This window comes from Callithrix jacchus, chromosome 2, assembly GCF_049354715.1.
Source record: "Callithrix jacchus isolate 240 chromosome 2, calJac240_pri, whole genome shotgun sequence".
Lineage (NCBI taxonomy): Eukaryota > Metazoa > Chordata > Mammalia > Primates > Cebidae > Callithrix > Callithrix jacchus.
The window spans coordinates 51,689,173-51,712,592 of NC_133503.1; the positions used below are offsets into that span (position 1 = coordinate 51,689,173).

General features: G+C 39.2%; 1 protein-coding gene across 9 annotated transcripts in view; it reads right to left on the reverse strand.

Annotated features, from left to right (window-relative positions):
• The window catches only part of LOC118150612 (uncharacterized), a 325,444-nt gene that overhangs the window by 70,289 nt on the left and 231,735 nt on the right, over nucleotides 1–23,420 (reverse strand). The gene's annotated exons all lie outside the window — the stretch shown is intronic.

Sequence of the window (23,420 nt, forward strand, 5' to 3'; positions counted from 1 at the left end):
ATGGAAATAAAAAAAATTTACTATGAAAAAAATATAGGCTTTTAATGTTCTCATTCACAAAACAATAACTTGCTGGGGTGGTAAACGTTAATTAGCTTGAATATTTCTATAATGTATAAACAGATCAAAATACGTCATTATATTGTATAAGAATACAGTTGTATGTAAATTAAAAATTAGTTTAAAAATTCTCATCCCATTACAGTCCCTGGTCTGGAATTCTTTTTACAGAAAACTCTGTGAGATGCCACAATACAATGAACAAATGAAAGTTGGGCAGCTCAGATTACAATTGGGGTTGGGTGTTTGTCCACATCAGAGGCTTCCCACCCTATTTGGCCTTTCCTTCTCTTCTCCTCCCACATTATGGTCACCCCTGAACACCTCAGTAGAGCTCTTGGACTCTAAGAGACATTATTTAATAAAGAGGAATGTGCCGACACTCAGAACAGCACAGTCACTTGCAGTGCTATAAGTGGATTAGTCATAAAATGAGCTGACACATCATCCCAGCCCACAATAATACACTGCCTTTCAAAGCCAACTTCTGTTCTTTAAAACCAGACATCTTAGAAAGTTTTGGGCTGAGAAATTATTCTCTCCTGTGCTGTAAGTTTGAACCTGAAGGAAATCACTGATTTGAAAGTATTCATGGGGTTCAGGTCAAGGTTAGGAAATTCATTTCCAAACATAAACTAATATGGAGGGAAGACTGCTATCACTCTGGAGCAGCTGATGCTGCAAATCAGTCACCTGAGAAAGCAATTTACATCTGTCAACTGCCTGCCTTCTCCCAGGAGCAGGTAGGGGGCTCTTGGCTCACTAAGGTGGCAATAAGTACCACATTGTGGAATGAATTCAGTTACCTGCTGAAATGTATGTTTTGACTCCCCCAACTCTGCTGTAGGGAATGAATTTAAGTTCCTTTATCTCATTAGCAAGGTTGGATGTTGACCATTCCTCCAGAATGAGTGTCCATTTAGAGAGTTGTAGCACACAACCCTGGAAACTAGAAAAGCGGTCCCCAGACCATAGTGAGGATCTGCCCCTGGGCTTCCCATTGGCTGTGCACTAGTATACCCACATGATGACTGCTACCTGCTCTGAGCCCCAGTCTGTCTCAGTCTCACCAGTCACATCACTTTCATCAGCTGTTGCAGAGAGACACTCAGGAAAATCTTATTGGGAGCTTCTCAGTCCCTTGAGGCAGAAAATACAATTAGATTTCCACGCCTTCCAAATGCAATACTGTATGCAGTCAGTCAAGTGAATCACTGGGCACTTTCAATCAGTCATTCCACGGGGAAGTTCTTGGGGCCTTTGTAGTGTCAGACTTCCAGGAAGGAGGCATAGGAAACACTATTGGGAAAGCAGCCAAGGCTGTGTGGGCCCAGGCTCTGCTAGATGTGCACTCCAGGATAAAGTAAGCACAATTTGAAAGGACTTCACAGTTTACAAAGCACAGGTGTGCTCATTATTTGAGGTTCTAAACAAATTTACGAGGTAAAACTAGAAGGAGGTATTCCTCATGTTTTAGGTTGTATTTTAAAAAATTGAGTTCATATAGATAGTTGCTAACCCAATTCCATAGTTATTGGCAAAGCAGAACTCAAAGCAGGGCTTTGTGACTCTAAGTCCCATGTTGTTGGTATTTTCTTGCAAGATGCTTAACATGCACAATTATCAGTACCAGCAGCAGCTAACATTTCATGAAGTACTATACGGTGGGGCCCTGCACAATGCTTTTGCTGTGCTGTCTTCATGGACATCCTGTAAGATGGGTACTGACACATCCCTGTAAAGCACAGTGAAGCTGAGAGTAACTGTAATCTGCCAAATGTTACCTGTCTCCAGGCTGCAGCACTCTATGGGGCAAATTTGTCTTCACTTATGCTGCTAACTTTCTTAACTTCAGGAAAATTGGGCTGATCCACATGTGTAGTTCTCCCTTCTATCCCTAAACCTTACATAACTTTGGGAGAGTCTCTCAGCGGCCCTAAAGAGTTACATGGAAGGCTTGAGGAGATGATAAAGGGTAACCCTGGAAATATGGTTATAATTATGCTTCTGTTAAAAAGTTAACAAGTGTTAGTAGTAATGACAAGAATCCTTTTCATCTTGTTTCTTCCTCTGTTCTACCCCACCTCCCCCAGTCCTGCACAATATCTACCAGGGTGTTAATATCACAAAGTTGGAGGGACACAAGTATTACTGTGTTGTGTGTGTCCCTTTGATTTGTGTGATGCATAGCTGAACCCTTCTGTTGCTTGAGAGGGCCCTTTGGTCCTAACATCTTGGAGTATGAGGCAAGAGAAGTCTAGGTAGAAAAATGGACACAATTTCAGAAGAGGGTAAGACAAAAGCCAAATGTTCAGTGTTCCTACAGCTACCTCTCTTTGGCATTTTGAGTGAGGTGGTAATTGAAGGGACCTTGCAATTGTGATGGCTTGAACTGAGCAAGTCATGTGAATTGTAGATCAGTCTAATCCTGTTTCTTTGTAGTCTGGAAAACAGACTAGGAAGTAAATTGGGGAAATGATTCAGACTTTTCATAAGTTTTCTGTAATGAGACATTTCTTTCAAGAGGCATGAGAATAAACGTGAGAAGAAAGCCTTCCTGCCCTTGGGTGTCCTTCCTTTGCTTTGCTTGTTACTTGCACAAGTCTCATGCCTCCTTCAATATCTTCCAATGCCAAGAAAGCCTTCTTTAAGTCTTCCACCCACTCAGAAAACACCATAGCATTTATTGCCAGAACTCAAAACAAGTATTGATTATATACTTACACTGTTTGCTAATTATTTAGTCTTGTAGTCTCTACTAAACCTCAGGATGCTTGAGGACAATGATATTTTTGTCCTCTTCCTGATGTATCTTTTGCCATTTGTAACTTAGTGGGTCTGTATATGTAGCTAGTGATGAGTAAACCTGAGTAAGTGCCTGTGAATAGTAATATACATGTAAAAGTTTATCCCTCAGTAATACAACTCATATAGGCTCTAAGTACAGAGCACATGTGTTTGTATTGAGGCCAATAATTCTTGGTGAGGAAAAATAATTTGCAAGTTTACTATTAATAAAATAATTTTAATCTGTCCTCAAATCTAATGTTCTCAGAAATACATAATAATACTTCTAAATATTTGTACCATTCAATGATATTTGTGGATCACATTTTATTTGAAATATGGTAGAAATATGGTAGGTTTAATTCCAGACCACTGAAACAGAGTGAATATTGCAATAATGTGTGTCATACAATTTATTTTTCCCTAGTGCATATAAAAATTATGCTTACACTATATTTACTCTCCTTGAAAATCCCCATCAGAGGTCTTGGATAACTAGGTGCATTGTCAACGATCAGTAATAGTTTGAAAGAATTTTTTTCCTGAGCAGTTCTCAACAATGAGCTTAAAATATTCATTAAACCATGCTGTAAATGAATATACTGTCATGCAGGCTTTGTTTTATTTCTAGCACACACAGAGTAGATTTAGTATAATTCTTCTCCCCTACCCCTAACCGCAATAGGAAGTCTTACTCTGTTGCCCAGGCTGGAGTGCAGTGGTGCTCAATGCAACCTCCGACTCCTAGGTTCAAACAATTCTCCTGCCTCAGCCTCCCAAGTAGCTGGGATTACAGGCATGTGCCACCATGCCCATTTAATTTTTGTGTTTTTCATAGAGACAAGGCTGTCTTAAACTCCTGACATTATGATCCACCTGCCTGAGCCTCAAGTGCTGGGATTACAGGCATGAGCCACCATGTCCAGCCAATTTAGTATAATTCTTAAGGACCTTAGGATTTTTGGAATGTTAAATAACCATCGGCCTCAACTTCAAGTCACCAGCTGCAGTTGTCCTTTATAGGAGACTAAGCCTGACTTTTGAAGCTTTGAAGCCAGGCATTGACTTCCCCTCTGTATCCATGAAAGTCCTAAGTGGCATATTCTTCCAATACAAGGATGTTTCCTCACCATTTAAAATCTGTTGTTTCATGTAACCACCTACATCTATTATTTTATATAGATCTTCTAGGTAACCTGATTCAGCTTCTACATAAGCACTTGCTGTTTCACAGTGTACTTTTCAGTTAAGGAGATGGCTTCTTCTATAAAATCTCATAAACTCATCTCTGCTAGGTTCTAATTCTCCTGCAGCTTCTTCAACACTCAGTCTACAGAATTGGAGGTCCTTTCTCTGGATTAGGCTTTGGCTTAATGAAATGTTGTGGTTGGTTTGATGTTCTATACAGACCACTCAGACTTTCTCCATATTAGCAATAAGGCTGTTCACTTTGTTATCATTTGTGTGTTCTCTGGAGTAGCACTTTTAGTTTTCTTCAAGAACTTTTCCTCTATATTCAGAACTTGGCTACTACACAGCTATAAAAAATGATGAGTTCGTGTCCTTTTTAAGGACATGGATGAATCTGGAAACCATCATTCTCAGCAAACTGACACAAGAAAAGAAAGTCAAACACTGCATGTTCTCACTCATAGACAGGTGTTGAACAATGAGAACATGTGGACTCAGGGAGAGGAGCATCACACACTGGGGACAGTTGAGGGGGGTAGAGGAGAGACAGTGGGGGTGGGGAGGGATAACATGAGGAGAAATGCCAGATATATTATCCACCTAAAGTAACATTTAAAAAAATAAAAAAAAAATTTAAAAAAGGAAAAATAAAACAATACATAGGATTCACAAAATGACACAAGAGAGAACCCAAGAAGCCTATACTTTAATATGTTTCTGTCATTCAGAATAAAGTCTTAGTGGCATAGCATAGAAGATCCATTAGAGAGCTTGAAGATGAGTTAGTCCAGTTCCCTCATGTAACAGTTGAGGAAACTGAAGCTTAGAAGTGTTAAATTAGGCATTTTGAGTTCTGCAGTTGAGTGATCAGGATACTTGGTTCTAGTCACAATTCTACCTCCAATATGATATAAGTACGTTAAGAATATAAAGATGACAGGTGGCTGGCAAGATGGCTGAATAGGGAACAGCTCTGGTCTGCAACTCCAAGTGAGATCAACACAGAAGGCAGGTGATTTCTGCATTTCTAACTGAATTACCTGGCTCATCTCACTGGGACTAGTTAGACAGTAGGTGCAGCCCATGGAGGGCAAGCTGAAGCAGGATGGGGCATTGCCTCATCTGGGAAGCATTCAAGGGGTCGGGGAACTCCATCTCCTAGCCAAGGGAAGCCATGAGCGACTTTGCCATGAGGCACAGTGCACTCCAGCCCAGATACTATGCTTTTCCCATGGTTTTGGCAAGGAATCAATGCAACAAGAAGCACTAACTATTCTAAATATATTTGCACCCAATACAGGAGCACCTAGATTCATAATGCAAGTTCTTAGAGAACTACAAAGAGACTTAGATTACTGCACAATAAGTGTGGGAGATTTACCACCCCACTGTCAATATTAGACAAGTCAATGAGACAGAAAATTAACAAGGATATTCAGGATTTGAACACAGTTCCAGACCAAGCCGACCTAATAGACATCTACAGAACTTTTTACCCCTAGTCAAGAATATACATTCTTCTCAGCACCACATCACACTTACTCTAAAATTGACCACATAATCAGAAGTAAAACACTCCTCAGCAAATACAAAAGAAAGGAAATCATAACAGTCTCTCAGACCATGGTGCAATCAAATTAAAAATCAGGATTAAGAAACTCACTCAAAACCCCACAACTACATGGAAACTGAACAACCTGCTCCTGAATGACCACTGGGTAAATAACAAAATTAAGACAGAAATAAATAAGTTCTTTGTAACCAATGAAAACAAAGACACAACTTAACAGAATTTCTGGGACATGGCCAAAGTGGTGTTTAGAGGGAAATTTATAGCAGTAAATGCCCACAGGAGAAAGCAGGAAAGATCTGAAATTGACATTGTAACATCACAATTAAAAGAACTAGAGAAGAAAGAGCAAACACATTCAAAAGCTGACAGAAGACAATAAATAACTAAAATCAGAGCAGAACTGAAGGAGATAGAGACACACACACAAAAAAACTCTTCAAAAAATAAATGAATCCAGGGGCTTTTTTTTTAAAAAAGATCAACAAAATAGACCACGATTAAGACTAATAAAGACAAGAGAGAAGAATCAAATGGACATGATAAAAAGTGATAAAGGGAATATCACCATTTATTCCACAGAAATATGAACTACCATCAGAGAATCGTATAAACACCTCTATGCAAATAAAATAGAAAATCTAGAAGAAATGGATAAATTCCAGTACACATAAACCATCTTATGACTAAACCAAGAATAATTCAAATCCCTGAATAGACCAATAGCAAGTTCTGAAATTGAGGCAGTAATTAATAGCCTACAAACCAAGAGAAGCCCAGTACCAGAAGGATTCACAGCCGAATACTATTAGAGGTACAAAGAGGAACTGGTACCATTTATTCTGAAACTATTCCAAACAATAGAAAAAAAGGGACTCCTCCCTAATTCATTTTGTGAGGTCAGCATCATTCTGATACCAAAACCTGACACAGACACAACAAAAAAAGAAAATTTCAGGCCAATATCCCTGATGAACATTGATGTGAAAATCCTCAATGAAATGTTGGCAAACCAAATCCAGCAGTACATCAAAAAGCTTATCCACCACGATCAAGTTGGCTTCATCTCTGGGATGCAAGGCTGGTTCAACATATGCAAATCACTAAACGTAATGCATCACATAAACAGAACCAATGACAAAAATCACATGATTATCTCAATAGATGCAGAAAAGGCCTTCAATAAAATTCAACACCCATTCACACTAAAAGCTCTCAATAAACTAGGTATTGATGGAATGTATCTCAAAATTATAAGAGCTATTTATGACAAACCCACAGCCAATATCATAGTGAATGGCCAAAAGCTGAAAGGTCTTTTGGAAACCAGCACAAAACAAGGATGCCCTCTCTCACCACTCCTATTCAGCATAGTATTGGAAGTTCTGGACAGGGAAATCAGGCAAGAGAAATAAATAAGGAGTGTTCAAATAGGAAGAGAGGAAGTCAAGTTGTCTCTCTTTGCAGATGACATGATTGTATATTTAGAAAACCCCATCGTCTCAGCCCAAAAACTCCTTAACTGATCAGCAACTTCAGCAATGTCTCAGGATACAAAATCAATGTGCAAAAATCACAAGCATTCCTATATATAATAGACAGAGAGCTAAATAATAAGTTGAACTCCCATTCACAATTGCTACAAAGATAATAAAATACCCTAGGAATACAACTTACAAGAAATGTGAAGGACCTCTTCAAGGAGAACTACAAACCACTACTCAAGGAAATGATAGGACACAAAAAAAAATGGAAAAACATTTAATGCTGATGGATAGGAAGAATCAGTATCGTGAAAATGGCCATACCGCCCAAAGTAATTTATAGATTCAATGCTATCCCTATCAAGCTACCATTGGCTTTCTTCACAGAATGAAAAAAGAAAATTACTTTAAATTTCATATGGAACTAGAAAAGAGTTCGTATAGCCAAGACAATCCTAAGTAAAAAGAACAAAGTTGGAGGCATCATGCTACCTGACTTCAAACTATACTACAAGGCTACAGTAACAAAAACAAATACCAAATCATATGTAGACTGACAGAACAGAACAAAGACCTCAGAAAAACACCACATGTCTACAACTGTCTGATCTTTGACAAACCTGATGAAAACAAACAATGGGGAAAGTAGTTGAGAAAACTGGTTAGCCATATGCAGAAAATTAAAACTTGAGCCCTTCCTTACACCTTATACAAAAATTAATTCACGGTGGATTAAAGACTTAAACAAAATACCTAAACCTACAAAAACACTAGAAGAAAATCTAGGCAATACCATCAGGATATAAGCATGGGTTAAAGACTTCATGACTAAAACACCAAAAGCAATGCCAATGAAAACCAAAATTGACAAATGGGATTTTATTAAACTAAAGAGCTTCTTCACAGCAAAATAACCTATCATTAGAGTAAACATGCAATCTACAGATTGGGAGAAAATTTTTGGCTATCCATATAACAAAGGGCTAATATCCAGAATCTGCAAAGAACTTAAATTTACAAGAATAAAACAACTTCATCAAAACATGGGCAAAGGATATGAACAGACACTTCTCAAAAGAAGACATTTATGTAGCTAACAAATATGAAAAAAAGCTCATCATCACTGGCCATTAGAGAAAGGAAAATCAAAACCAAAATAAGATACCATCTAATGACAGAATGGTGATTTAAAAAGTCAGGAAACAACAAATGCTGGAGAAGATGTGGAGAAATAGGAACACTTTTACACTGTTGGTAGAAGGGTAAATTAGTTCAACCATTTTGAAAGACAGTGTGGCAATATCTCAAGAATCTAGAACCAGAAATGCCATTTGACCCAGCAATCCCATGACTACATATATACTCAAAGGATTATATATCGTTCTGTGCGTATAAACACAGATGCACATGTATGTTTTTGCAGCACCATACACAATAGCAAAGACTTGGAATCAACTCAAATGTCCCTCAATGACAGAATGGATAAAGAAAATGTGGCACATATATGCCATGGAATACTATGCAGCCATAAAAAAAGAGTTGATATCCTTTGCAGGGACGTGGATGAAGCTGGAAACCATCATTCTCAGCAGACTAAGAACAGAAAACCAAACCAAGCACTGCATGTTCTCACTTATAAGTGGGAGTTGTACAATGAGAACACATGGACACAGAAAGGGGAATATCACTCACTGGGGTCTGTCAGCGGTAGAGGACTAGGGGAGGAATACCATCAGGAGAAACACCTAATGTGGATGACAAGTTGATGGGTGCAGCTAACCACCTTGGCACATGTACACTTATGTAACAAACCTGCACATTCTGCAAATGTATCTCAAAACTTAAAGTATAATATTAAAAATAAAAAGAATATAAAGATGACAAATATGAAGATAAAGTGAAGCAGTCTAGGAAAACTTACATAATTATGTACTTATTTTATTCACTGTGTCTCTTCAAGATATGTGGGAAGATTTGTCTTTTTAACTTTGGAAATTCTACTGCCTAGAATATTAAAATACTAGAGTAAATTGTCTGAGAGCTAAAAACCAAAGAAGGTCTCATCCCTATTCATGAGATATAAATGTAATGATTTGACTACCACCGTCATTAACTGGCTAATAACTATTTATGACCCCAGGATGTAGTTTCTACCCAGTTAATGGGCTTCATAGTAAAGCTATGATTTCATCTTAGCTGCTATGGCTCTTGGTTTCAGTTACTAGCATTAAGGGATGGGCAGGTTCTGTTGATTATCCACATAATAAGAGACTATGTCCAAAAGCCTTCAAAAAAAAAAACCTCTCATCAAACAAAATTGGAGTTGTGCCAGAGTAGGAAGCCTTTCAAAATAACATGTTGGTGGCCCCAAATAACCATCACAAATCACACTTAAGGGAAATTGATCATACATTTTCTCAGCCACATTTTAAAGCAATTGTGAATCACTAAGTGCTGGGGGATTGTATCTGCTGACACTTCTCAATTAAGATTTTTCCCAAGCTGTTTTCACTTAGCTTTACAGCTAGTACCCACCCCTTATAGGCACAGCTTTGAGAAGAATACAGAGTCAAGCGTGGCTGAGTTGGGCTCGGAGTGCAGGGGCTATTTCTGAATGCTTGGCCAGATGGGCTCCAAAGGAAGAATAGGTCCTGATAATGCCTACATCTAGTTTCTTGATCATTCTCCAAGTCAAGCTCCACTTCTTCCATCTAGTTTTTTTTTCCCACCTTAAAAATTGCTTTTTTTTTGGACCTTGTATTCCTTTATTCAGTCTGTATTTAATGAGCATACATAATGTGCCAGGACTATGGAAGATGTGAAAAAAGCTTAAGATATGTTCCTTATTCATTCTGACCTTGTACTTTAATTTACAGAATAAAATATATACAAGAGCAATTTTTCTAAATTTTACCTGACACCTACTATTTCTACTATGCCACTCCTCTTGAAATTACCATTACCACTTTTTCCTGAACAACTGCAATGGCATTAACCCTAACTGACATCTCCTTATTTATTTTTGTTAAAAGGACAGTCGGATCATTTTAGGTCTTTTTAAAAAAGTCTCTAGTAGAAGAGAGAGTAAAGATGGCTGAATAGACACAACTCTGGTGCACAACACCCAGCAAGAAAGATGCAGAAATCGATAGATCTCCAGCTCCAACTGAGGTACCAGGTGCATTTCAATGGGTCTAGACAAATCGTGAGCAAAACCCTGGCAGGGCAGACCAAGGAAGAGAGGGGTGCTGCTTCACCCAGAAAGTGCATCTGACTGGTGAGTTGGAGACTCCCTCTCTGGCAGTCGGGTCTAAATACAGTGCTTCCCCTAAAGCCTCAGCAACACATAGAACAGGGGATCTTAGCCAGTCAAGCACCTGGAATTACAAATGCAGAGTTGATAATAATAATCCAGGATGGTGTCCCAGATTGGTGAACAGATCTAAGCAAACACATAACCCCATAAGCCGGCCAGGAGAGCCTGTGGATGGAGCTATCATCCCCTCCAACTGCTGGGAGAGAGAGGGAGCTGAAAGCCAGAAGACAGACTGTGTGGCTGGGCGGGTCCTCACCCTCTCCCACAAATCCCAGCACTAACTTTATTATTATTTCATTTTTAATTGCATTTTAGGTTTTGGGGTACACGTGAGGAACATGTAAGATTGTTGCATAGGTACACACGTGGCATTGTGATTTGCTGCCATCCTCCCCTTCACCCACATCTGGCATTTCTCCCCATGCTATCTGTCCCCAACTCCCCACTCCCTGCTGTCTCTCCCCTATTTCCCCCCCAACAGACCCCAGGGTGTACTGTTCCCCTCTCTGTGTCCATGTGTTCTTATTGTTCAACACCCACCTATAAGAACAAGTGGTGTTTGATTTGCTGTTCTTGTGTCAGTTTGCTGAAAATAGTGGTTTCCCGTTTTATCCATGTCCCTACAAAGGACATGATCTCATTGTTTTTGATGGCTGCATAATATTCCATGGCGTTTATGTGCCACATTTTCCCTGTCCAGTCTATCATCGATGGGCATTTGGGTTGGTTCCAGGTCTTTGCTATTGTAAACAGTGCTGCAATGAACATTCGTATGCATGTGTCCTTACAGCAGAACGATTTATAATCCTTTGGATATATACCCAGTAATAGGATTGCTGGGTCAAATGGAATTTCTATTTCTAGGTCCTTGAGGAATCACCACACTGTCTTCCACAATGGTTGAACTAATTTACACTCCCACCAACAGTGTAAAAGTGTTCCTATTTCTCTACATCCTCTCCAGCATCTGTTGTCTCCAGATTTTTTAATGATCACCATTCTAACTGGCGTGAGATGGTATCTCAATGTAGTTTTGATTTGCATTTCTGTAATGACCAGGGATGATGAGCATTTTTTCATATGTTTGTTGGCTTCATGTATGTCTTCTTTTGTAAAGTGTCTGTTCATATCCTTCACCCACTTTTGAATGGGCTTGCTTGTTTCTTTCTTGTAAATCTGTTTGAGTTCTTTGTAAATTCTGGATATCAGCCGTTTGTCAGTTGGGTAGACTGCAAAATTTTTTCCCATTCTGTTGGTTGCCAATTCACTCTAATGATTGCTTCTTTTGCTGTGCAGAAGCTGTGGAGTTTATTTAGGTCCCATTTGTGTATTTTGGCTTTTGTTGCCAAAGCTTTTGGCGTTTTGGTTATGAAGTCCTTGCCTATGCATATGTCCTGAATGGTTTTGCCTAGATGGATTAAAGACTTAAACATAAGACCTAACACAATAGAAGCACTAACTTTAGAGGGCTACACAGCCAGTGCTTCAGTCTGAGCTGAACTCTAAATTATTCAGCCCTGTGGATGAAAGAACAAGCTACCATTAAAGAGGTGGGACTAGGTTTCATATTTTAACAAAAAACACAGGAAGCCTATGGAGCAATGGGATGGTGTTCTTGACCACCCAGCAGCACCTCAAGGTCAGAAAAAGACATAGGCCTAACCTCCCAGTGTAAACAAAAAAGACACATGAAGCCTACCGAGTAACCTGAAAAAGTCCCTAGAAACCCAGTAGCACCTTGACAGGCAGACAAGCAACCTTATCAAGAGGCTCCCTAAGATCACAGCCAGGTAAATCCATGTAGATGAGGAAAAAAATAGCACAAAAAAGATGAAAACATCAAAGACCAGAACACTTCTTCTCCTTCAAGGGATCACACCTCCTCAGCAACATGGGAACACAACATGACTGAGAAAGAGTGCGATGAATGGCAGAAACAGGCTGCAGAAGGTAAATAATGACAAACTTTTCTGAGCTAAAGGAAGATGTTCTAACTCAATGCAAAGAAACGGAAAACCTTGAAAAAAGGTTAGACAAAATAGTAACTAAAATAACCAGCTTAGAGAAGAACATAAATGACTTGATGGTGTAGAAAAACACAGTATGAGAACTACATGAAGCAAACACAAGTTTTAATAGCCAAATCAATGAAGCAGAAGAAGGGATATCAGAGATTGAAGATCAACTCAATGAAATAAAAAGAGAAGGCAACATGAGAAAAAAGAGTAAAAAGAAATAAATAAAGCCTCCAAGAAATATGGGATTATGTGAAAAGACCTTATCTACACTTGATCAGTGTACCTGAATATGATGGGGAGAATGAATCCAAGCTGGAAAATACACTCCAGAATATTATCCAAAAGAACTTCCCCAGCCTAGCAAGGCAGTCCAACATTCAAATCCAAGAAACACGGAGAACTCCACAAAGATATTCCTCAAGAAGAGCAACCCAAGGCACATAACAGCTTCACCAGGGTTGAAATGAAGTAAAAAATGCTAAGGGCATCCAGAAAGAAAGGTCAGGTCACCCACAGAGGGAAGCCAATCAGACTCACAGTGGATCTCTCTGCAGAACCCCCACAAGCCAAAAGAGAGTGGGGGCCAATATTCAACATCCTTAAAGAAAAGAACTTTCAACCCAGAATGTCATATTCAGCCAAACTAAGCTTCATAAGTGAAGGAGAAATAAAATCCTTTATAAACAAGCAATTATTGAGAGATTTCATCACCACCAGACCTGCCCTACAAGAGCTGCTGAAAGAAACACTAAGCACAGAAAAAAACAAGTACCAGCCACTGCAAAAAGCAAACCAGTTGGCAAAGACCAAAAATGCAATGAAGAAAATGAGTCAATTAACAGGCAAGAAAACCAGCAAGTAACAAAATGGCAGGATCAAATTTACACATAACAATATTAACATGAGGAGTTTTCCAAGATGGCGTGGTAGAAACAACTCAGGATTGCAGCTCTCATTGAAGGCGCAGAGGGTGAGTCCCAGCCGCATTTCCAGATGAATCTTTATTGCCCACAGAACATGGAAATTCCCAGGTGTAGGAGAATTACAGGAAGCCAGCGCAGCCCTCTTGGCTTGTGTGGGGGGTTTCGGCCAGCACTGCAGCACAGGGGCACCCCGCACAAAACGTGCTGATCTGGGTGCCTTGTTAAACTGGCAATATGAGATTTAAAAGGGCAGATTAGCATATCCATTTGATTAAACGGGACTTGGACAGTGAGCCAGACAAGGAGATTCCTGGGAAGCGACATTTGAGCCGATGCAGTGGGACTCTGCATGGGAAATCACACAGATCCCGGTGCCCTACCAGCAGGTGGCTAAAACACCTGGGAGAGAGTCATCCGTTCAACTTAAAAAAAAAAAAAAAAAAACAGGAGAAAGGGTTCTGAGGCAGGGAGCCAGGTGATCAGGCTCGGCAGGTCCCATCCCCAAAGGGACAAACAAAACGGTGATTCGAAAAACTCCAGGTTGAGAGTTTCACTGTGGGCACAGCTGAATACAGGACAATGCAGCACCATGGAAGAGAAGCGTCCGCCACTACCGAGGCATTCTGCCCCTACTGAGGTACACACCCATTGCTGACACAGCCTGCCATTGCCAAGGCAATGCGCCATAACAGAGAGACTCTGCCAACAGGGCGGAGCCCACAACAGTAGGGAAGAGTCCATGGGCAACAGGTGGAGCCCAGGACAGAAGGGCAGAGCCCACAGCAGCAGGGCAAAGCCCACAGCAGCAGGGCAGAGCCCACAGCAGCAGGGACTCGAGTGGACCTCAGCATTCGTACAGCAGAGGGGCTAGACTGTTAAAAGGAAAACTAAGTAACAGAAATACTTCAGCAGCAACAATCTAGGTGTCCACACAGAGACCCAATCGAAAAGCCAGCAACTACTCAGACGACAGGTGAATAAATCCACAAAGATGGAAAGAAGCCAGCACAAAAAGGAGGAAAACACCCGAAACCAAAACACCTCACCTCCTACAAAGGACCAAAACTCCTCACCAGCAAGGGAACAAAGCTGGATGGAGATGAGTGTGATGAAATGATGGAATCAGACTTCAGAAGGTGGATAATGAGAAACTTTTGTGAGCTAAAAGAACATGTTCTAAATCAATGCAAAGAAACTAAGAACATTGAAAAAAGATTTAAAAAATGATTCAAGGAAATGATAACAAGAATGGACAACTTAGAGAGGAATATGAATAAATTAAAGGAGCTGAAAAACACAACATGAGAACTTTGTGAAGCATGCACAAGTTTCAACAGCAGAATTGACCAAGCAAAAGAAAGAATATCAGAAGTCGAAGATCAACTCAATGAAATTAAATGAGAAACCAAGGTTAGAGCAAAAAGGAATGAACAAAGTCTCCAAGAAATGTGGAACTATGTGAAGAGACCTAAACTACATTTGATAGGTGTACCAGAATGTGACGAAGAGAATGAATCCAAGCTGGAAAATACTCTTCAGGATATTATCCAGAAAAATTTCCCCAACCTAGCAAGGCAGGCCAATACTAAAGTCCAGGAAATACAGAGAACACCCCAAAGATATTTTGCAAGAAGAGCAACCCCAAGACACATAATCATCAGATTCACCAGGGTTGAAATGAAAAAGAAAATATGAAGAGCAGCCAGAGAGAAAGGTCGGGTCACCCACAAAGGAAAGCCCATCAGACTCACAGCAGATCTCTCAGGAGAAATTCTAAAAGCCAGAAGAGAGTGGAGGCCAATATTCAACATCCTTAAAGAAAAGAACTTTCAACCCAGAATATCATATCCAGCCAAACTGAGCTTCGTAACTGAAGGAAAAATAAAATCCTTTGCAAACAAGCAAGTACTCAGAGATTTTGGGACCACCAGGCCTGCTTTACAAGAGCTCCTGAAAGAGGCACTACACATGGAAAGGAACAACCAGTACGAGCCATTCTAAAAACATACCAAATGCTAAAAAGCATCAACAAAATGAAGAATCTGCATCAACTAATGAGCAAAACAGCCAGCTAGCATCAAAAGGGCAGTATCAAATTCACACATAACAATATCAACCCTAAATATAAATGTGCTAAATGCACCAATCAAAAAACACAGACTGGCAAATTGGATAAAAAGCCAAAACCCATCAGTGTGCTGTATCCAGGAAACCCATCTCACATGCAAGGATACACATAGGCTCAAAATAAAGGGATGGAGGAAGATTTACCAAGCAAATGGAGAGCAAAAAAAAAAAAAAAAAAAAAAAAAAGCAGGAGTTGCAATTCTCATCTCTGATAAAATAGACTTTAAAGCAACAAAGATCAAAAGAGACAAAGAAGGTCATGACATAATGGTAAAAGGATTGATACAACAAGAAGAGCTAACAATCCTAAAGATATATGAACCCAATACAGGAGCACCCAGATATATAAGGTAAGTTCTTAATGACTTACAAAGAGACTTAGACTCCCACACAATAATAGTGGGAGACTTTAACACTCCACTGTCAATATTAGACAGATCAACCAGACAGAAAATTAACAAGGATATCCAGGGCTTGAAGTCAGACCTGGAACAAGCAAACCTGATAGACATTTTCAGAACTCTCCACCCCAAATCCACAGAATATACATTCTTCTCAGCACCACATCACACCTACTCTAAAATTGACCACATGATAGGAAGTAAAGCACTCCTCAGCAAATGCAAAACAACTGAAATAATAACAAACAGTCTCTCAGACCATAGTGCAATCAAGTTAGAACTCAGAATTCAGAAACTCACTCAGAACTGCACAGTGTCATGGAAACTGAACTGGCTCTTGAATGTTGATTGGATAAACAATGAAATGAAGGCAGAAATAAATAAGTTCTTCAAAACCAATGAGAACGAAGACACAACATACCAGAATTTCTGGGACACATTTAAAGCAGTCTCTTGAGGAAAATATATAGCAATAAGTGCCCACATGAGAAGAGTGGAGAGATCCAAAATTGACACCTTATCGTCAAAATTGAAAGAGCTAGAGAAACAAGATCAAGAAACTCAAAACCTAACAGAAGACAAGAAATAACTAAGATCAGAGCAGAACTGAAAGAGATAGAGACACGAAAAACCCTCAAAAAATCAATAAATCCAAGAGCTGGTTTTTTGAAAAGATCAACAAAATAGACAGAACACTAGCCAGACTGATAGAGAGAACAACCAAATAGATACAATAAAAAACAATAAAGAAGAAATCACCACAGATTCCACAGAAATTCAAACCATCATCAGAGAATACTATAAACAACTCTATGCACATAAACTACTAAACCTAAAAGAAATGGATGAATTTTTGGACATCTGTGTCCTCCCAAGTCTCAACCAGGAGGAACCCAAAACTATGAACAGACCAATAACAAGGTCTGAAGTCGAGGCAGCAATTAACAGCCTACCACACACAAAAAGCCCAGGTCAAGATGGGTTCACAGCCGAATTCTATCAGACACACAAAGAGGAGCTGGTACCATTCCTTTTGAAACTATTCCAAATAATCCAAAAAGAGGGAATCCTTCCGAATTCATTTTATGAGACCAACATCATCCTGATACCAAAACCTGGCAGAGACTCAACAAGAAAAAAAACTTCGGGCCAATATCCATGATAAACATAGATGCAAAAATGTTCAATAAAATACTGAAAAACTGACTGCAACAGCACATGAAAAAACTTATCCATCATGATCAAGTAGGATTCATCCTGGGGATGCAAGGCTGGTTTGACATACACAAGTCTATACACGTAATTCACCACATAAACAGAACCAAAAACAAAAACCACATGATTATCTCAATTGATGCAGAGAAGGCATTTGACAAAATTCAACAGCCTTTTATGCTAAAAACCCTCAATAAACTCTGTATTGATGAAACGTATCTCAAAGTAATGAAAGCTATTTACCACAAACCAACAGCCAATATCATACTGAATGGGCAAAACCTGGAAGCATTCCCTTTGAAATCTGGCACTAGACAAGGATGCCCTCTCTCACCACTCCTATTCAATATAGTACTGGAAGTTCTAGCCAGAGCAGTCAGGCAAGAAAAAGAAATAAAGGGTATTCAAATAGGAAAGGAGGAAGCCAAATTGTCTCTATTTGCAGACGACATGATAGTATATCTAGAAGACCCCATCATCTCAGCCCAAAAACTCCTGAAACTGATAAGCAATTTCAGCAATGTCTCAGGATATAAAATCAATGTGCAAAAATCACAAGCATTCCTATACACCAATAACAGACTTAAAGAGAGCCAAATCAAGAACGAACTGCCATTCACAATTGCTACAAAGAGAATAAAATACCTGGGACTACAACTTACAAAGAATGTAAGAGACCTCTTCAAGGAAAACTACAAACCACTGCTCAATGAAAAAAGAAAGAACACAAACAGGTGGAGAAACATTCCATGTTCATGGTTAGGAAGAATCAATATTGTGAAAATGACTACACTGCCCAAAGTTAATTTACAGAGTCAACGCTATCCCCATCAAGCTACCATTGACTTTCTTAACAGAACTGGAAAAATCCACCATGAACTTCATATGGAACCAAAAGAGAGCTTGCATAGCCAAGTCAATTCCGAGCAAAAAGAACACAGCAGGAGGCATCACACTACTGAACTTCAAACTATACTACAAGGCTGCAGTAATCAAAACAGCATGGTACTGGTACCAAAACAGAGATATAGACCAATGGAACAGAACAGAGGCATCAGAGGCAACACAACATATATACAACCATACAATCTTTGATAAACCTGACAAAAACAAGCAATGAAGAAAGAATTCCCTGTTTAATAAATGATGTGGGAAAACTGGCTAGCTATGTGCTGAAAGCAGAAACTGGACCCCTTCCTGACACCATACACTAAAATTAACTCCAGATGGATTAAAGACTTAAACATAAGACCTGGCACCATAAAAACCCTAGAAGAAAATCTAGGCAAAACCACTCAGGACATAGAAGTAGGCAAGGACTTCATTACCAAAACACCAAAAGCATTGGCAACAAAAGCCAAAATACACAAATGGGACGTAATCAAACTCCACAGCTTCTGCACATCAAGAGAAACCATCACTTTAGTGAATCGGCAACCAACAGAATGGGAAAAATTTTTGCAGTTTACCCATCTGACAAACGGCTGATATCCAGAACTTACAAAGAACTCAAACAGATTTACAGGAAAAAAACAAACAAGCCCATTCAAAAATGGGCAAAGGATATGAACAGACACTTTACAAAAGAAGACATACATGAGGTCAACAAACATGTAAAAATGCTCATCATCACTGGTCATTAGAGAGATGCGAATCAAAACCACACTGAGATACCATCTCACGCCAGTTAGAATGGCGATCATTAAAAAATCTGGAGGCAACAAATGCTGGATAGGATGTGGAGAAATAGGAACACTTTTACACTGTTGGTGGGAGTGTAAATTAGTTCAACCATTGTGGAAGACAGTGTGGCGGTTCCTGAAAGCCTTAGAAATAAAAATTCCATTTGACCCAGCAATCCCATTACTGAGTATATATCCAAAGGACTATAAATTGTTCTACTGTAAGGACACATACACATGAATGTTCATTGCAGCACTGTTTACAATAGCAAAGACCTGGACCCAACCCAAATGCCCATCGATGATAGACTGGACTGGGAAAATGTGGCACATATACACCATGGAATACTATCCAGCAATCAAAAACGATGAGTTCGTGTCCTTTGTAAGGACATGGATGAAACTGGAGAACATCATTCTCAGCAAACTGACACAAGAACAGAAAATGAAATACCACATATTCTCACTCATAGGCGGGTGAGGAAAAATGAGAACACATGGACACAGGGAAGGGAGTACTACACATCGGGGTCTATTGGGGGGAATGGGGAGGGACAGTGGGGGGGAGCTGGGGAGGGTTAGCCTGGGGAGAAATGCCAAATGTGGGTGAGGGGCAGGAAAGCAGCAAAACACACTGCCATGTGTGTACCTATGCAACTATTTTGCATGTTCTGCACATGTACCACAAAACCTAAAATGCAATAAAAAAGATAAAAAAACAATATTAACACTGAATGTAAATGGCCTAAATGCCCCAATCAAAAGACACAGAGTGGCAAACTGGATAAAAAGTCAAGACCCATTGGTGTTCTGTATTCAGGAAACCCATCTCACATACAAATACACACATAGCCTCGGAATAAAGGGAAGGAAGAAAATTTACCAAGCAAATGGAGAACAAAAAAAAGCAGGGGTTGCAGTCCTAGTGTCTGATAAAATGGACTTCAAACCAACAAAGATCAAAAGAGACAAAGAAGTGCATTACATAATGGTAAAAAGATCAATCCAAAAAGAAGAGTTAACTATCCAAAATATATATACCGCACCCAACACAGGAGCACCCAGATACATAAAGCAAGTTCTTCATGATTTAATGAGATTTAGACTCCTACACAATAATAGTGGGAGACTTCAACACTCCACTGCCAATATTAGCCAGATCGACGAGACAGAAAATTAACAAAGACATCCAGGATTTGAATACAGAGCTGGACCAAGCAGACCTAATAGACAAATACACTATGCTCCGCCCCAAATCCACAAAATACACATTTTTCTCAGCACCACATCGCACTTACTCTAAAATTGATGACATAATTGGAAGCATATCATTCCTCAGCAAATGCAAAAGAATGAAAATCATAACAAGCAATCTATCAGAACACACTGCAATCAGATTAGAACTCAGGATTAAGAAACACACTCAAATCCACACAATCACTTGGAAACAGAATAACTTGCTTCTGAGTGTTGACTGGATAAACAATTAAATAAAGGCAGAAATAAAGATGTTCTTTGAAACCAAACAGAATGAAGACACAACTTACCAGAATCTCTGGGACACCTTTAAAGCAGTGTCAAGAGGGAAATTTATAGCAATAGATGCCCACATGAGAAACAAGGAAAGATCTAAAATTGACATGTTATTATTAAAATTGAAAGAGCCAGAGAGGAAGATCAAAAAATCTCAAAAGCTAGCAGAAGACAAGAAATAACTAAGATCAGAACTGAAGGAGATACAGACACAAAAATTCCTTCAAAAAAATCAATAAATCTAGGAGCTATTTTTTTGAAAGGACCAATAAAATAGAGAGACCACTAGCCAGACTAATAAAAAAGAAAAGAGAGAAGAATCGAATAGATGCAATAAAAAAAGATAAAGGGAATAGCACCACTGATCCCACAGAAATAAAAACTACCATTAAAGATTACTACAAACAGCTCTATGGACATAAACCAGAAAACTAGGAAGAAATTGATAAATTCCTAAACACTTGTACTCTACCGAGACTAAACCAGGAGTAAGCTGAAACCCTGAATAGACCAATAACAAGGGCCAAAGCTGAGGCAGCAACCAAAAAAAGTCCAGGTCCAGACGGATTCACAGCCAAATTCTACCAAACATACAAAGAGGAGTTGAAACTATATCAAACAATACAAAAAAGAGGGAATCCTCCCTAACTCATTTTATGAGACCAACATCATCTTGATACCAAAACCAGGCAGATAATCAACTAAAAGAGAAAACTTCAGGCCAATAGCCATGATGAATATTGACCCAAAACATCTTCAATAAACACCAGCAAAATGAATGCAACAACATATCAAAAAGCTTATTCATCACAATCAAGTAGGCTTATCCTGAAGATGCAAGGATGGTTCAACATACACAAGTCCATAAACATAATCCATCACATAAATGGAACCAAAAACAAAAACCACATGATTATCTCAATAGATGCAGAGAAGGCCTTCGACAAAATTCAATAGCCCTTCATGCTAAAAACTCTCAATAAACTAGGTATCAATGGGATGTATCATAAAATGATAAAAACTATATATGACAAACCTATAGCCAATATCATATTGAACAGGCAAAAGCTGGAAGAATTCCCTTTGAAATTAGAAACTAGACAAGGATGCCCTCTCTCACCACTCCTATTCAATATAGTATTGGAAATTCTAGCCAGACCAATCAGGCAAGAAAAAGAAATAAAGTATGTTCAATTAGGAAAGAAGGAAGTCAAACTGTCTCTATTTGCAGATGACATGATTTTATATTTAGAAGACCCCATTGTCTCAGCCCAAAATCTTCTCAAACTGATAAGCAACTGCAGCAAAGTCTCAGGATACAAAATCAATGTGTAGAAATCACAAGCATTCCTATACACAAATAACAGACAAACAGAGAGCAAAATCAAGAGTGAACTCCCATTCACAATAGCTACAAGGAGAATAAAATACATAGGAACACAACTAACAAAGGATGTAAAGGACCTCTTCAAGGAGAACTACAAATCACTGCTCAACGAAGTAAGAGAGGACACAAACAGATGGAGAAACATTCCATGCTCATGGTTAGGAAGAATTAATATCATGAAGATGGCCATACTGCCCAAAATAATTTATAGAATCAATACTATCCCCCTCAAGCTACCAATGACCTTCCTCACAGAACTGGAAAAAACCACTTAAAATTTCATATGGAATCACAATAGAGCCCAAATAGCCAAGACAATCCTAAGCAAAAAGAACAAAGCCAGAGGTATCACATTGCTGGACTTCAAACTATACTATAAGGCTATAGTAATCAAAACAGCATGGTACTGGTACCAAAACAGAGGCATAAACTAGTGGAACAGACAGAGACCTCAGAAGCTCCACATATCTACAACCATCTGAGAAACACCACATATCTACAGCCATCTGATCTTTGACAAACCTGACAAAAAGCAATGGGGAAAGGACTCCATGTTTAATCAATAGTTTTGGGAAAACCAACTAGCAATGTGCAGAAAGCAGAAACTGGATCCCTTCCTGTCACCTTACACTAAAATTAACACCAGATGAATTAAATATTTAAACATAAAACCTAACACCATACAAACACTAGAAGAAAATGTAGGCGACACCATCTAGGACTTAGGCATAGGCAAGGACTCATGACTAAAACACCAAAAGCAATGGCAACAAAAGCCAAGATTGACAAATGGGATCTAATGAAAAATCAGAGTTTCTGTACAGCAAAAGAAACCATCATTAGTGTGAAGTGGCAACCAACAGAATGGGAAAAAATGTTTGCACTCTACCCAGTTGATAAAGGGCTAATATCCAGAATCTACAAAGTACTAAAACAGATATATAAGAAAAACAACAACCCTGTTCAAAAGTGGGCAAAGGACATGAACAGACACTTTTCAAAAGGAGACATATGAGGCCAACAAACATATGAAAAATGTTCATCTTCACTGGTTATTAGAGAAATGCAAATCAAAACCACATTGAGCTACCATCATATGCCAGTTAGAATGGTGATCATTAAAAAATCTGGAGACAGCAGATGCTGGAAAGGATGTGGAGAAATAGGAACACTCTTACACAATTGGTGGGAGTATAAATTAGTTCAACCATTGTGGAAGACAGTGTGGTGATTTCTCAAGGATCTAGAAATAGAAATTCCATATGACCCAGCAATTCCATTACTGGGTATATATCCAAAGGATTATAAATCATTCTACTATCAAAAAACATGCACATGTATGTTCATTACAGCCCTGTGTACAATAACAAAGACCTGGTACCAACCCAAATGGTCATTAATGATAGACTGGACTGGGAAAATGTGCCATATATACATCATGGAACTCTACACAGCCATGAAAAACAATGAGTTCGTAACCTTCGTAGAGACTTGGATGAATCTGGATACCATCATTCTCAGCAAACTGATACAAGAACAGAGGAACACCACATGTTCTCACTCATAGGTGGGTATCGAACAATGAGAATATGGGGACTCAGGGAAAGAAGCACCACACACTGGGGGCAGTTGGGGGGGGGCTAGGGGAGAGACAATAGGGAGTGGGGAGGGATGACATGGGGACAAATGCCGGATATAGTCAAAGGGGGAATAGAGGCAGCAAACC